The 16,369-nt window shown below is 39.0% G+C and overlaps 1 protein-coding gene across 8 annotated transcripts in view; it reads left to right on the top strand.

Moving 5' to 3' along the window:
* The window catches only part of EPC1 (enhancer of polycomb homolog 1), a 69,187-nt gene that overhangs the window by 22,177 nt on the left and 30,641 nt on the right, over window positions 1–16,369 (top strand). The window contains exons 1-2 of one of the 8 annotated variants that reach the window (XM_035317294.1): window positions 13,689–13,694; window positions 16,036–16,040. The exons of the other annotated variants lie outside the window; for them this stretch is intronic. The gene's annotated coding sequence lies outside the window, so the exon portion shown is untranslated. Of the gene's footprint in view, window positions 1–13,688; window positions 13,695–16,035; window positions 16,041–16,369 lie in introns of those variants that run through there. 8 annotated transcript variants of the gene reach the window in all.

A 16,369-nucleotide genomic window follows, 5' to 3' on the forward strand; every position in this document is an offset into this window, starting at 1 on the left:
GCTGTCAGGTTCCTATTTGTATTTCTAGATGTAGTAGCGAGCTTTGAGTTACTTCTCTAAAACTTAAAACGCATAAACCTTCCTTAAACGTCGTCTTCTGTCTGTGGTACTGTTGGGCTAAGTTAACCAATTCCATGAATTTTTATGAAATGTCACGGAGGCTGAATGTATTCTGGACAGTTAATGCCCTTTGCATGTTATCTCCATTCAGTAACTGCTCTTGATGTTTTTTGTTTTTGTTTGTTTTCCTATTGTAACTGCTGCATTCTAGCATAACTTATATAACGCTTCCAAGTTTGTGCAAGTCATAACTTTAAACATCCACTGAAATATATATTGTGAAGTATTCTTTTGTAAGTGTTTTTTTGAAGTGGTGGTGTTCAAAACTTTATCATGGTATCCTTTTAGTAATCGTGTTTAAGCAGTAGACGTACTCTGAAGCAATACCTGTAGATTCTGACATGAGAGAGTACCCTTGGTTTCAGCTTGCAGCAGAATTTCAAATTGTTATATTTGTTAGTCAGCAAGTATCTGCATGTGTTTATTTATATAGAAACGTCAGATAACTTTTGCTTTCACTGTTTGCCTTGCAGTTATAAATCCCGGGGATGGAAAATTATACGGGGTAACTCTATAGCTTCCATAAACCCACAGATATGTGTCCTAGCTAAGGAAGAGGTAGTCATGAGCAGGGGAAAATTGTTCAGTGCTAATTATAAGACTTTGTTTCTGTGCTTAATGGGATGCTTGTGTTTGTAGGATCAAGCTTTGAGGGTTAAACTCCAGAGTAGGTGCAAGTAAATGCTTTCCACAGCTAAAGTTTGGTCATGCCTTTGTTCTGAACACATGTGCGTGCACAGACACACCCCTGAGAGAAATTTGTTTGCCATTGGTAAACACAGGTGTCTTCTTGAATCCTTTTAGGAGCTTCTTACATAAACCAGTTGATTTTAAACTCTTCCCATTTAATGTTTCTGCAAACTTGCTAGTTTTCCTTCTTTCTCATGTATCACCCCAAAAAGCTTTCTCCTCAGCTTTGTATTGGTGCTGACAACATAGCAATGTGGTGGTTTACAGCAGATGTTACAGCTTTAATACCCTACTAGCTTCTCTTCCCTAAAGTTCATGCCATGAAGGATTTCTGGAAAGTTGGAAATCGTATTATGTAGCAGCAGAAGCCTTGTTTTTTTCTCTAATACTTAAAATAATATATATTTTACATTATCAATTTATTTAAGGACAGATGGCAAAGTGTCCGTAGGAATCTGGGGGGAGAGGAGGGGTGACTTCAATTGGTGTGAACAGCCATTTATAACGTATTTTATAAATAGAATTCTAGCATTGCCTTGAGTTTTGCATAAATCTAATTTCAAATGAACACACATTTGGAGTTAAGAGCTCTTCTCTTGACTAAATAACTTTCCCTAGGGAAAAATGCAATCAAAGATTTAATATTCAAGCATCAAGTCACAAGATATTTAAATGACTAATTAGTGTTTTGATGCACAAAAAGGAATATATTTTGCTTCCCTTTCATCTTATCTCTCTCCCATCCTGTTCCTACAAAGAATAAATATGGAAAATAGTGCATCTTCATTATTGCAACTTGAAACTTTAGATGAGCAATGCTGTTTTGTGAGAGTCCTCTGAAGGCCAAAAAAACCTTGTCAATTCTGAAGTATGCAACAGATAAGAGGGATATTGTAATTGTTTAAAAACAAATGACAACTGCAGACCTTCCTTAAAGTCATGTTAATTCTGTTAACAAGTGTACCTTTCTGCTTAGTTAGTCCTAAGTTCAGTTAGTGGTTTTGTTTGGAGGTGGAAGACTTAGCTTTTTACTTACTCCTGGCACACAGGCAGTGGTACTTGGAGCTATCAGCTGATAGTTCTGACAGTTGGGTTAGCTCCAGAGTTTGTAGGGTAAACACACAGTGGCTGTTGCTAAATCTAAGAGACTGAAAACAATCAGGAGACGCATGCATCTGTTAAATAATTACAACCAAAGCCTCAAAAATGTGAGGACATTTCTTATGCAACACTAAACATCCGCTGCATTATCTCAGCCTTGTTTTTGAGCAAAATGCATCCTCAGTGCAGTGATCTTGACAGCCAGAGAAGAGGTCGCTGTTAATACTATAGTAATGCAAATTCAGGTAACAAGTTCGTTTTAATTCATAACAAACGGCCTGAATAAGGAAGTAGATGGTGGCAGATTCATTTAGCTTTTGGGAGTAATGTTTCTTTCAAGATAGTAATGTGTGACGTGTTTTTTGCCTTTTTTTTAAAAAAAAATGGAAATTCAGATTTCAGACTGGAACATAAAGCAGGCAGCTGGAAAAGCATAGCAAAGGTAACTTTTCTCGAGTTACTTGAGATAAACTACTGAAAAAATCAGTCAATCTTTTTAGCTTCTTCACTAACTTACGTTTCGCAAAGGAAGCGTGTAGCTTTGCAAGCATCCTAAACTTGGTGGCTTTTCCAGGCATACCGAGGAAGACTTTGTTTACCCTGCTTTTTTTTTTTTTTTTTTTTTTTTTTTCCCTGAATGAAAGGAGATAGAGCCTAAAGGCTGAGGAGGTTGTTCCCTTACATCAAAAACAGAAACTTAAGATGGGTGGATTTTTTGGAGGCTTTGTAGCTACATTCAATTTTCTAGAAGGTTTTTAATGTTTTTTCTTTCTAAAAAGATATTACCTCCCCACCCCTTCTTCCCCCCAAGAAGAAGAAGAAAGCAGTGTTTTTTTGAAGCACCTCAAGTCAACACTTGTAAGTGTATTTAACACATCAAGACGTGTGAACTTCTTAGGATCTTCAGTTGAAGTACTGCAACAACAAAGGCAATGTGTGAGCAGAGATACTTTTAAATAAATACTATGTTACACATAAAGATGGATTATGTAAATAGGAAAACATGGCTATCTTAATGAAATTTCAACAGTTAATGATGGTCCTATACAGTGTGGGTATGGGAATTAACCTGCTTTTTTTAAGTTTGTTATCCTGATGTGAATGCTGATATTACTGTGGTTTTACTAAGGATTTGAATGTTATATTTCCATTTAGCCTTGTTTATGTTAAAGATTGTACATGGTAGATGCAAATTTTCCATCAGGTAAAATTCTTCAAATCCCAGTGTCCTTGGTGTTGAGGCAGGGGAGAGTGAATTATTGTAAGTGGTGAGAAGTCGTGTTGCTTCGTTACGTTACTCTTAACTTCCTCTTCTAAGCTCGAGGGCCAGTGGTTAATCTCTGCACTCTTCATTCAGCAGTAGTAGCTTCCTTGTCCTACTAGATTTCTTCCAGGCATGATGCACTGTGTACAGTTCTGTTCTTAGGGGTCAGGATTTACAGTTCCATTTTGGTTAGTTACTAATAGCTAGGTATCCAGAAAAACTAGGCACCCAGAGTCTGAAATTGTAAGCTGCACAAATGCTTCTTCATTTCTTACCCTTTTCCTTTGCAGATGTGTTATAATGTAACTAACAGGTTGCCTTGAAAGCAGAATGAAGTCTGCACGTGCAATTGTCAGCTGTAAAAACTATATTCTGTTACGTGGTGGTTGTTATCTGTCAAAATATTTTAATGTGTGCTTTTGATCTTTTTAAACCCATAGCTGTAGTTCTCTTCCCTGCCCCAGCTTGAGAGATGTTCAAGAGCAGTGTATTTGATAAAATGTCATTATTAAACATCCTTAATCATATTTTTCCTGATACTAGCATGACCATCCAGTATTTCTGAAATGGTTATATACAACCTGATGATGATGATCTAGTGTTCATTCAGATGCTTTGAAACATTTAAAATGTATTCTCTAATAGGGCATCCCTAACTTAGCAAAGCAGCGAGTTAATTTGCATTTACCTCCTTTGACCAGGCTCAAGAATCATATCCTCTCCACAAAACTTCCTTGAGCACAGCTGCTATAGCTCTTCTCCAGGAAGTGCACCCAGAGAAAACAGGCCTTTCTCCTCCCAAATCCATGCTGGAGACGTTGGGAAGATAGCATAGCCAGACTATATTGTTACTGAAACAACTGTTTTCCACCTTTTCAAGGGCAAAAGCTGGTATGGAACATAGCAGATGAGGCCTACATCACCATCACAGCTATGGTGAATTTAAAAATGAGTGAATTAAGTGTGTGTAGCTGAGGTGTAGTGATATTCGCTGATATTAAGTGCTTTGGGTTCTTGTAGGGGCAATCAGAATTATATGAATGTAAGATCATAACAGGTCCTGTGACTGAATCATTAGGCTCAAGTTTGTTTTTTTCCTTCTTTGATGTAGCAAAAATTAACCACATTCAGTTAGGAACAGGAAGCACATAGAACAGCTATGGGATTTGATGGTATCCTGGAGACTAAGCGTCCTGATTGAAAGTTTAGGACTCAGGATAGTGTGTTACACCACACAGAAGTCAGGCGCTAACTTGAGGTTGTAAGCAGAGGACTGTCACAAAGTGAGTTGATAGTGTGATGTTTGCTCTGTATATATTGCCAGTTAAACATAGGATGGTGAAGGTATATGTCCCATGCTTTAGAGCAATGTAGAAAGTAATTAAGGTTACAGGAAACAGCAAGAAGAGTGTTACTTGATCATCAGTGTCTTGTGCTGGTCAGGAGCTTCTGTAGGATGTACAAACTGTTTTGAAATAGGATGTCATTCACACCATGGAGGGTATGAATTAGCAAACACACTTTGGAAGAACTTCAAGCCGCATTTCACTTGTGTTGCAAGTGAAAGCCATCCTTTTTCTATTTTGTTTAATTTCCCTGCAAGTTATGTATACAAAAGCCATTTAACTTCTCCTAGAACTCTTCTAGAAGAGGAAAGTGTAAACCGGTTTTGAGTAATGAGTTTGACATATGCACACTCAAGTTATTTCTGACCTTTTCTTGATTTCCTAGTAATTGGCACAAAGAGGAGGCTTGTGTAGCAGCAGCGAGTGGTTTTCTGTGTAGTAGAGTAATTTATGCTGAGACCAGTTGTTCATGTTCAGGCTTAAAACAAGGCTAGGCTTATTTAGAGCTCTTGTTTATGAGGATTGTTAACCATCAGAAGAGATTGAAAATCTCTCCTTATTTACTTACATTAGGACTGAAAAAAATCCACAAAGGTAACTTTATTAGCCATATTCTTAATGGCACAAGAAGGAATAGAGCTGGTAGGGAGCTTTTGGAGTTAAAGGAGAGGTGCTGATTTTGTTTCAGGGTAAATTTCAGGTCATTTTAAGGCTACGCTTGTACAGAAAGATTCTACCTCCCGGGAATTTTCAGATCGTCTCTTGAGGGAGGATAAGGTTATCTTCATGATTGTTTTTCAGAATTGATCTATGGTGTAATGGATTTCAGCAAAGGGACATCTACTAATTGTATGCAGTAAAATACTGGTAAAGTTAACATCAGGAAGGGACAATAATTGAGTAACCCTAATGGTTAAGGATCAGGCAGGGTGATGTGGCTTTGGGTTTTTTTTGGATTTTAATAGCCAAAGTTTTGTATTTTATTCTTAAACTTAAATAATCTATTACCTGATTTCAGGTAGGGGGAAAAAAATGTGCAGTGTGGCCAGCCCTTAAATGTGCTAACACTTTCTTTGAGTATACCACTTTGCTTGTCGCTGTCTCAAGAGTTGCCATAATTCTGTGGCCATGCCCAGCAGTGTTTGTGCATTGATTTCAATATCAATTTGCAGAGTATTCATAGTGAGATTTGTACACCTGCAAGTTAATACATTACTTTTTCAAGTAAATGTTTTTAAAGAAGTGTGTGTTCATGCATGGCAGTCTGTGCTGCTAAAGCAGAGTACTGTAATTCACTGGCCTTAGTTATCTGTAATATGTTACTTGTTCTTTTTTCACTTTGTTATTTCTGAGAGCTAGTTTTAATATCCAGGAACGCATCAAATGTCTAATGTATCAGAATAGAAATACCAGGTGTTATGTATATCCTCCTGCTGTTTAATGAGCTCTATATGCTCTTTCTTCTTTGCCAAGGGAGTATTTCTCAGCTGTGTGTTTGTTCTAGGACTAAACTAATTCTGGGAGGGTCTCTCTAGATTAAAAAAAAAAAAATGTATGATGGTGACTTGCATGAATTGAGGGTGAAAGAAACATTTGAGAACCCACTGGTCTGCCTATCTCTTCAAGCACAGGTACTTTGAGCGAGAGAGGAAACTATCCTCTTAACGGTTTAAGTACCACTCTTGAAGATTCATTTCCTTTATATTTAATCAGAAGTTGGGAAATTCATGCTTTTCTGAATTGAAATGGAAGGTTTCAGGAGGGTGTTGTTGGAAAGGATTGTTTGCTAGCATCCAAAGCAATGCTGCGTCTTGGTACAGAATCACGCACTCTTCCATTACGAGGGCCCAGAGTGACATGGTAAAATGAGGCTGGTCTAAACATGGTTACTGAGTGAATAACTACTTCATTTTGCTTTCATACCTTTGTACACAGCTCGGAGGTTGTGCCTTCCTAATTGTAAATAGAAATTAGTTAAGAGATGTTCTAGCCTGCCTGGAAGACTTAGCAAACTCTTGCTTAAGGAGAGAGATTTGAGATTAAGTGTATGCATGGTGCAGGCTTTATGCTGCTTAGTATTTTCTGTTCAGATTTGTAGGGCTCTAGGCTTCAGGTTCTTCACTGATTAGATACACAGCCCAAAGTGCGTGGCTGTCAGAAAGGTGTTAGTGTGGAAAGTTAAATTCTGTTTAGGCTCCTGCTTCTAGACTTTTCAAAACCTGAGAGTTTTGTGCCAAGACTGTGTTGTTGCAAAAGTGCATTGATGGTGGGTTAAAGAAGCAGAACCCTTCTTGGAAGGGAAAGAAGGGTGCAAGTAACTTTAACAAACTATTGATTTGCAGTAGATCTTGCCCAAAAAGATTTTCAGGGTGTAGGTAGGAAACACTGGATGTAGCTTGATTCGTTTGTTTATTTGTGGGTGTCATTTTCATCGCCTGTAGTAGTCTGTCTACATAGTACCTGTTGTCTCTTCTTCCAGACACTTCCCCAGATTTTGATATCTGAAACTGCCAATTCTCTTGCATTTTTAAGTTCTATAGTTCTGTTTTCCTCAAGTTTCTTCATAACACTGATAACGCAATCACATTCCTGGTTTCCTGTGTGTTTACATTTTCTCTTAAGAAGTGCTGCTTTCAATTGCATGATAAATCTACATAATTCCCCTCCCCAACCATATCCCATACTGGTATGTCTGCAGGACAAGTTGTGCCTGCCTTTATGATACTAAAAAGTGCGATATGATTCTGAAGAGTTTAGAGAGAAAATCGGAAATGACAGCAAAAAGATTATAAGATACTGCAATTTAACATAATATTTGCAGTTCGGTAGTGTGGGTATCTCAGAAAATGTCTGAATTTAAAACCACATAGGGGTTTTACTGGCAAGTTGAGGAAAAAGGGTATAGGTAAGAGCCAACTGGAGCGTCAGCACTGCAGAACTTGTGTTTTGTACGGTTACTGGACTCCTTTCAGTGATTACTTCTGCAAAACTTTTAAAGCCTGCAGGTGCTTACAGATAAGTTCATGCATTCTTTTCTGGTTCTCAATTTATTTACAGTTTGTTTTTTTTTTTTTTTTTACTTGTGTTCGTTGTTTAAAGTCATGTCCTTGTTTGCTCTCCCTTTCTGTTTATCTTCTGTTTTGTTAGAAGAAAGTTATGATTAATATTAGCGTACTGGCTCTGCTTTGTGCCAAGGATGCTGTAGTTGTGAGGTAGAGGCCAAGTGCTCTATAAGACTGTTGGAACGGTAGGATGAAGGCCACTTAATATTCATAGTTGTCTCAGGAAGCTAATGCGTTTCATCAAGTTAAGACTTCAACAAACTTCATGCCAGTAGACAAGACTTCAGCTGTTTGCATGTGAAGGGAAAGAACTTGAGTACCAAAACTGAAGTGAAACAGCTTTTTTTTTTTTTTTTTTCCAGTAATGTAAGGCTTGCTCAATGAGGAGTAAAGCGTGTGTGGGGGGAATTAGTGACGCATTCAAAAAACTTTTACCAGAGGTGTAGAAGTGAGTAACAGACCTTTCTCCTGTGTGTTTACTCTGTCAGCTGTCCTCTGATGATGAAATAGTCTCTGAGGAGTCTTGTCTTGGGAAGATGGTCAGAAATGTCCTTACTGGTAGCTAAGTATTAAATCCACAGTTGGTATGTGATGGGTTGGAAAGAATGTGGTGAGTTTTTGGTAACCTTCAGGGTTTTATTGGTGGAAGTTGTTGACAGTTCAGCATTAACCCTTATGTCTGTCCTGGTTTTCCATGGCATCTCTCTTCTCATTGCACAAAGACATTGAGCTGGCATATGGTAGTTAAATTTTGTCTTTGTTTGGGAGCTTTAATCAGCTTTTAGGTATTCAAAGTTTGGGCTATAGAAATAGGTCCTAGAATAGAGATCCTTGGCCCTTATTAGAAAGTTTGGAGAAGCTTCTGAGGAAAAAACAGCTCTGAAGTGCTCATTACAAGCGTGTAGAAAACAAACGTGTAAAAAATGAGCCCTCAGCTTTTTCATTATTGAATAACTTCGGCAGGTAAAGGCCCATGGGTGCGATTTGGTAACTTGATTATTTTTTGTATCTGGCAGCTGACTTAACTCGGTTATTTGAAAAAATAGGGGCAAGGTATCTGCCATTTTATTTTGGCTTTCATTTAAATTGTAATTTCTCTGCTATGATATTCTGGGGAAAGCTAATAATGTTTTTCAAGCTTAGTCATCTTATGGATATCATCATCCTGTTTATCAGCAGTCTGGGTTTGACTTCATACTTGACCTGTGCTCAAGAGAACTCTGGATAAGAAACCCGTTTTTAGTTAATCAAGGGGAAGATCTAGCAATAGAAGCTAGGTCTAGAGATGGTCCTTTGTCCAGGATTGTTTTGCAGTGGGATCAGGAGTGTATATACAGTTCACTTCTGTGTTTATAATGAAAGTTTATCTTGTTCTTGTGGTTTCTCCCACCACTGACAGTGTGCCTACATGTCTTGGACTGTGGGATCATTTCTCTTCAGATGGTCGTGCTAACTGAGAAATACACTCTGGAGTTTTTCAACACTCTGCTCTTTTGCACTTGGTAAATTACACATTCAGATTACCTGAGCAAACTAGACGGTACTTGTTGCTGAGGATTTGAAGGAAGTCAGGGCACCACTTTAGCAGACGGCACTGTCTGCTCAGGTGGCGTTGGAATTTGAGGGCCTAAAGCCAGCTTTTGGCAGCAATATCACTTCCAGGGATGGAGAGAACATCATCTTAGTTTGGCTTATTGTTCCTCAACTGACTTAACTAGGTCAAATCTTTATTGGAATACTGAGTAGATGGAGAAAGCAGGTACACATTGTCTCGTGAATAGCTAATGGTTCTCCCTTTAACTTAGCAATATGGAAAGGGATAAAACATCTACTTAAGGAAAAGGCCACACGCTGCCATTTTTTGAGAACCTCAAGTATGTGTTGGAACCAGTGTTCTGTCAGAAATACCCAGGCATGCAAATGAAAATGGATTGAAATGCCTTCTAGGTGTTTTTTATAGTGTTCTGAAGCATTGGTCTCAAAGACTTTTCTTTCCATATATCAGTGATATCTTGTTGATAAACCTAAAGGAAACAGCTTCCCCACCGTGACATTTGGGCTGAAACGTGGTCCTAAATACCATAGAGACTTTTTATGTGATACCAAACTGTGGCAAACACTTGGTCATTTTGGTTAAAATTTCTTGTTAACAGCACACTTTACCTTTATGCCTAGGTTTTTTTCACCTTGCGGTATAATGCTGTCTTCCCTTTCTGTCAATCAGTTGTTATTTGGTCTTTATTTTCAGTATGGGGAAAAGTGTGGGAGCTGAACAGGATGATCATTGAACGTGGCAAGCAGTATGAAACCAAGACTGTAATTGGCAATTTAATGGCAGCCCCTATTTTTATTGTCTAAAAATGTACACAGTGTCAAGTTGATGGTTTTCAAGACAGATAGTATATTTATAAGAGATTATTTAGCACATGTGAATGGTGATAGAGCTAAAATACTCTGTGCACAGAAGGGACTTGATGAATTGATGCAGAACACAAAATCTGATGTGTAAACCTCTGATAGTTTACGTGGTGCTGGTTGGTAAAAGGGAGAGAAAGGATGGCTAGTGTAATAGCATCTTAGGTTTCATAAAGGGGTTTCTCTGCTGATACGTGGACTGTATTCTTCGACTTAGTATTTGGGAATGACACAAAGTTTCTAAAATACCTATAACACTTTAAAATATAATATATATATATATATATATATATATAAGCATGGTTATTCATACCACTAACTTTATTCCCTGGGCACCAGGAGTTAGTTACCCATCAAGAAGCATAACAGTCTACAGCTGCACATTTGATGGAGAAACAGGTAGCTTAGTGTTGTGTTCCACACGTGTGATATGGTTTGTTCTGGGGGAATGATGAGTGGCATTAGGAGGTTCGACTGCTCTGTCTCTGTTGGTAGGTGGAGGTAACATCTATCTGTTCCTTGAGAGATCACATGCACTGAATGTGTGCTGTGGGTACAGACCTTTGTCTTGAAGATCCTAACACTTGGTCTTACCAGCATTCAGATCAACTTAAAATAATACTTTACAATTGAAAAAGGCAGCAAAAATCTTTCTGGTTGGAAATTCATGGCCTGAATTTACGGATGCTTTCATCTTTTAAATCCCGTTCAGTGATCATATATTGTCCCAGTCAGACACTTAAGTCTCACTGTGTACACAGAAAGAAAAACCACGACAGTTATAATGCATCGAGCTTATGAGCATTAGGGAAGTGCTTGTCCTTACTGTAAACCTTCACTATTCAGCCTCCATTCTTCCCTCCTCCCTCCCCACCTCTATATGACTTTACAGCCTCAAACCTGTCTCACTTGCTCAGTGTTTATATCAGACTTCTAAACAAGTTTGATCATAACTGCACGTAAAAGGTCATGAATTTGGAATGCTAGTCTGTCCTGTGTTTTTAAAGACAATCTAAATAAACTTGGAGATTACAAGACACTAAGAATAGCTGACCTATAAAGAATAATGTTTTGGCATCTGACTCACACTGCATGTCATTTTGCACTGTCTTTCGAAAAAAAAAAAAAAAAATTTTACTGGTCAGGAACCATGTAAGTTTGTATTTTGTCTGAGCCTTTCTGCCTAATCCAGGTTTCTGCTGTAGGCAGCATCTTGGAGCACTCAAATGTAGCTCTGTTCGTTCCAAGCCAAGAAAGTGTCTAAATCTGTAGATTTGCGAACTGAAGACTGACACTGCAGCAGGAAGTACACAGATAAGCTCATCACAGTGGTGTAATCTTTGGAAAGTCTATTTTAAGTTATTCAGCATTGCGCCTGTCATTGTCACTAGCGAAGAAGCACTCTTCCTTCCACTTCTGTGACATCAGATCTGAAATTCTGATCTACTGGGTGCTGTGAATACAGACATTAATAGAGTTTAGTAGAAAAGTACTGATAAATTCTACTTGCATTTTCAGAGTCTCATGACAAAATTTAGCTGATGAGGGCAGTTGTATACTAACTGCTAGGATAGTTTCTTCTTCACTACCTGTCTTATGCAGTGCAATTTTGAGCATCTCTTCTAGCATTTTTACTTTTTACCAGGCTCACTTTGGTTTTCCCAGATACCTTAGCAACTGTCTTGATAGTTTTGCTGTCTTGGTACATGAAAGCCCTACTTCTCTTACTAACCGTTACACGCTGTGCGGCGCTTTCTTTTCTTGTAACAAAAGTTATGATTCGAAGGAATGTGAGATGGGAGCTTTGATACCACTGACACCGTGACAGTTGCTGAAGGGTTATGGTTAGGCATACTCTCTGGCAGTCTGTGTATTTTGCAACCTGTGTTTCTGCTCATCGCTACAGAATAGCTTCTTTCCACCATTGTGTGAGTTCTTAAACAGAGGAAGAAAGTACTTAAAAAGTAAATGCTCTGGAATCTACAAAAATGTGCTTGTGTAATTGGCTGGGTTTTAGCCATTAGTATGATTTGCCTTGTATTTTCTTTTTCCTCTGAACTTGTTTTCTTCCTTGTAGGACCGAAATGGGTAGTGCTACAGGTTTGTTTATTTGTTTGTTTTCAAAATTAAAAATAAGCTTGATAGTTCAAGGAGATGGTCTGGAAGCTTCTTCGGTTTGATTTTTTTTTTTTTTTAACTGGACTGTCCAATATGAGCTTTTTATATGGAATGTGTCTGACCATTCCTAAAAAAGGTGCTTAGTCTTCTTACATTGATAAAGCAAGCTGCTTTTTGCTTCATTGTCTGACATGAGATGCTGAGCCTTAACTATTGAACAAATTCATGCAAATGTTGATGCTCAGTTTTCTTGATGATGATTTTGATGTTTTGCTGTCCCCTCGTGACTTGAATACTGTAAAATATTCAGTATAAATATCAATCAAATTCTGTTACTACTTAAACGTAAATGACTTCTTGAGGTAATGAAACTGTACTTTACAGAAGAGGTAGTTAGACCTGACAAGAATGCTGTAGACATGAGGCAGTCTTGGGGAAGGTACAGCTGTTGTAGTGGTGTGTTAACGATCCTTGCGTAAACCCCATGGTTCAGTCACCATTTTTATTTTTATTTGTTTATGTTTAGTTTTTGTTTCTCTTGTTCATTTTCTCCCAACCAGAAGTGAGGTTGCATACCTGTTGGGTATATGTCAAACCTCTTTAACTCCAGAGTTGGGCAGTGCACACTACTGAAAGTTCATGGAAGAAACGTTTCAATACCAAACATAAAGACTAAAATAAATGTAGCTTGAGCTCCTAGCTTCTGATACCATGTGGCTCAGGGAATGTATGGCTGTGAAAGCATGGCTGGTTTTTACCCTGTTCTTAGCCTTCATGGGATGCCCATGGGCTCCTTTTTGAGACCATGTATTAGGCAAAGTGGCTGTCTGGTGAAGTGCAGTCTTGTCTTGTGGTTCATTACCACAACTGTTACTGCATTCTTTAAATAATTTGGTTACTAGTTGGGCCTATGGTTTTGACTAACCCAGACAACCAAAGATTGTGTATTTTTACAGCTCCTTGACTATCGCAGCACAACTGGATGTTTAGGGAGCTGACCTTCAAGCTCGGAGGAGTGTTAAGTTTTACATGGTAGTCCTGGCTATCGTTTTCAGGGTTTGTTTTTAAGGATATTTAACAAAAGAAAACAAATTCTGTTCTTACTCTGGAAAAAAAAAAGTCTAAATCTTTAAGCAGATGTAGATCTGGGAAGCTGCCGATCCGTGCAGTTTGTGCGGTTTGGATTGCAGAAGGGAATGGTTTTTAAATCTTCTGTGAACTAATCATGGAAAGATATAGGCAGTCCTTGAACTACACGTTATGGATTTATTCCCTTGCCTGGTGTTTTTTTAGTGCCTTTCCTGTCTTGTTACTGTATTGCTGTCAAGTTGATGAATGGGTCAGGTTTGAGGTATGCTTTAAAGGCAGAGGAAAAAGGGTTGGCTTAATGAGGAACACTGGAAGACTTGGTCTCAGGAACATCTTTGTGGAAGAAGTAGTTGATACGTCACTCCGTGGCTGATGTAGAAAACTCCTGAGAGAAATATAAGAGTTCACCCAACTTAGTTGTCATCTTTTTGAGTCCTGTTATCTGTCTAAATGGTGAAGTTCGGGGCAGGTTGTAAATCTGCAAGTGCTGTGTACATTACTCTTCTCTGCCATACAGTTGGAGCAGTTGCAGCACCCTGTCTGAATGGAGCGCAGCCGTGTGTGCCTGTGCATGCTAATACTCAGAGCAGTGAAACAATAGAAACTTGTTTCTTGTGAAGGTGGTCTGCCGTGTTCTTTGTTATTCAAATGACACTTTTTTTAGCAGTGCTCACTCTAGTTAACGCTAATGTGATGTCCCTAAAACAAAAATGCTGGAACACAAGTGTAGTGCTTTTTGCCATACAAAATTTAGTTGTTAGGTGGGATTGCTGACATGCAGTAACGTTCAAGCAAGCAACAAGATTGCTGCATTTCTATTTAATTTAGTTTGGGAACTTGATACAGTTTTCTTATGGGTCAGCTAATGAAAAGATCTTGAACTTCTACTTCCATTTCATACTAAGGGGGAAATATTTTCCCATTAAAGTTTATTCAGGCTCTCTGAAATGGCTTTATAGCTGGAATCTGATGATAAAAGGCTGGATTTTAAGGTGTTGGTTTTTTTTTTCTCCATTCCCACGTAGAGTGTGTATCCTGGAAGCTATGACTTAGTAAACTGCATCAAATATTTTGTTTTCTTATATAGCTTGCTTTGAGCAGTGGAGGTCATGCCCTGGACTACTGAAGTAACATGCACTAAAAGCATCTTCGTGTGTCCTTCAGGATCCTTTATGTAGGGTTCTGTTTAACACAGATCACTTAGGTGGCTTTGCATCACAGTCTCCCCAGTGACAGCTGTGCAGCTGGACCAGCCGGCCGTGTTAAGGAAGTGGGCTTTGGCAGGCTTTCAGTGAATTCTGGAACTGTGTGAAATGCGGTTGTGTGGTGAAGTCGGAGAGATGGGCTGAGCTGGCTGAACTGTGCTGCTGTTGAATAGAAGCAGTTCCACCTTTTCCTTAGAGCTGGCTGTGGTTTTTGCATTACCTCTCAGTGAACCCATTTAGCTCAGGCACAAGCAGAAAACAGCTCACCTAAGAATAACTCACTTCCTTCTCCATAGGTTTCTGGGCTGAATAGGCTGAGGAGTTGCATGATAGCAAAGGAAAAGGTGGGGAGTTCTTACGGTTCTTACCAACCCTAAGGAAATGGGATAGCTTCTTCTGATCTGTTAGTAATTTCTAAACAAAACCCTTCAAAGCAACGCCAAGCCTTGTGGTTCTGAATGGTCTTAGTACAGTTGTGATTAGACAAGCTGCCACGCTGCTCCAGTTTTTTATAGGGAGTCTGAAGAGGATCTGTACCTGGGAGTACTGAGGTGTAGATTCAGTTGGTGAGCTATGTAGTGGAATCAGTGCATAAATACCAGAGGCTCCCAGTTCCTGTGTCATGAATGTTATATCCTCTGTAGTTTGCTTTGAGACAATTTCACTTGTTTCTTTTGTCTGTTTTTCCACAGTAATTTGGAATATGGAAGTAATCTTTATTCAGTCTTCTGGTAACAGAACAGCAAATCATTGTTTCTTCAAGCATGGTTATGATCTCCAATAATAACGTTGTTGGGCTTGTGGATCAGATGCCCCATATCCTCCCCCCTCATAACACCATTCATCAAACAAACATAACAAATGAAAATTTCCCAGAATGTGTGAGCAATTCCCTACTGGAAGTTTAAAAATATGGAAATATTTTTTTTTCCAAGAAAAGGGCAGACTCCTCATTTACTCCTAGAAGTAACTGATCTGAGCATTGGGAAGGCAGTAGGCTACGATGCTCAACACTGTGTGGCTGACCTTGTTTTTAACCAGTGCTCCAGATAAAACGAATAATAATCAGCAAGGTTTCTTGATAGTCTGTTAATTACAGAAATGTGTGTTTTTTAAAGTACAATTAGATTACATTTTCACTGAGCAACTGCTGCTCCTAGACAGCTGTTTTAAATTGGGATTTGTAGCAGAGATCTAATTATTTTAGTAATTACAGTGGAATCCTTCTTAATTGACTACTCATGAGACCGACATCAGCTGATTAACAGAAGTGATCTCCATGGTCCTTCACCATGTCTAGAATATGAAGGGACAGCTCTAGGCTGTGCCACAATTAGAAGCAAACAGATTTCTCTACTGCATGGAATGATTCAGGGCAGTGACAGATCCCGGTTGCCTGAGGGAAGGTCTTAGAGCCGTGTGGTTTGGGCGCATCTCTGGGCAGCTTATATTGATGTGAGGAGCTGTTTACACTATGTCTACATATACAAGTACCCGTAACAGAAGGGTGGCTCACACTTGTTTGTGGGCCAGACTTTGCTTTTTATAAATCTGCTGTCTCCTTCAGGACCCATCAGAGGGAGGGAGAGCAAGGAACTGCATAATGCTGCTCTGGTGACCCACAGCCCTTGTCCTGTTTTGATCATGTGCACTTGTTGTAGCCAAATTCAAACTATTGCCAACATGTTTTACATTATTCACATACGTGGGGTCAGGAGGGTAGAAGCTCCTTACCTGCTTGCCCAGATACCCACTGCATTGCCACTAGTAAAGGTGTTCAAGAGCTGCAGTTTTCTGTCTGTGAGTCCCCAGGTCAGTGTAACCAGGAGCTGATGAGAGTATGTTTGGAGGTCTGTGACAGCAGTTACTTGGAAGCAGATGCTGTAACAAACTTCTCAGAATGTCATTCCTGTTTTGCATGTTTTAACGTGTGTTTGGATATGCGTGTGAGGTGATAAA

This window comes from Oxyura jamaicensis, chromosome 2 (assembly GCF_011077185.1).
Source record: "Oxyura jamaicensis isolate SHBP4307 breed ruddy duck chromosome 2, BPBGC_Ojam_1.0, whole genome shotgun sequence".
In the NCBI taxonomy this organism is placed as follows: domain Eukaryota; kingdom Metazoa; phylum Chordata; class Aves; order Anseriformes; family Anatidae; genus Oxyura; species Oxyura jamaicensis.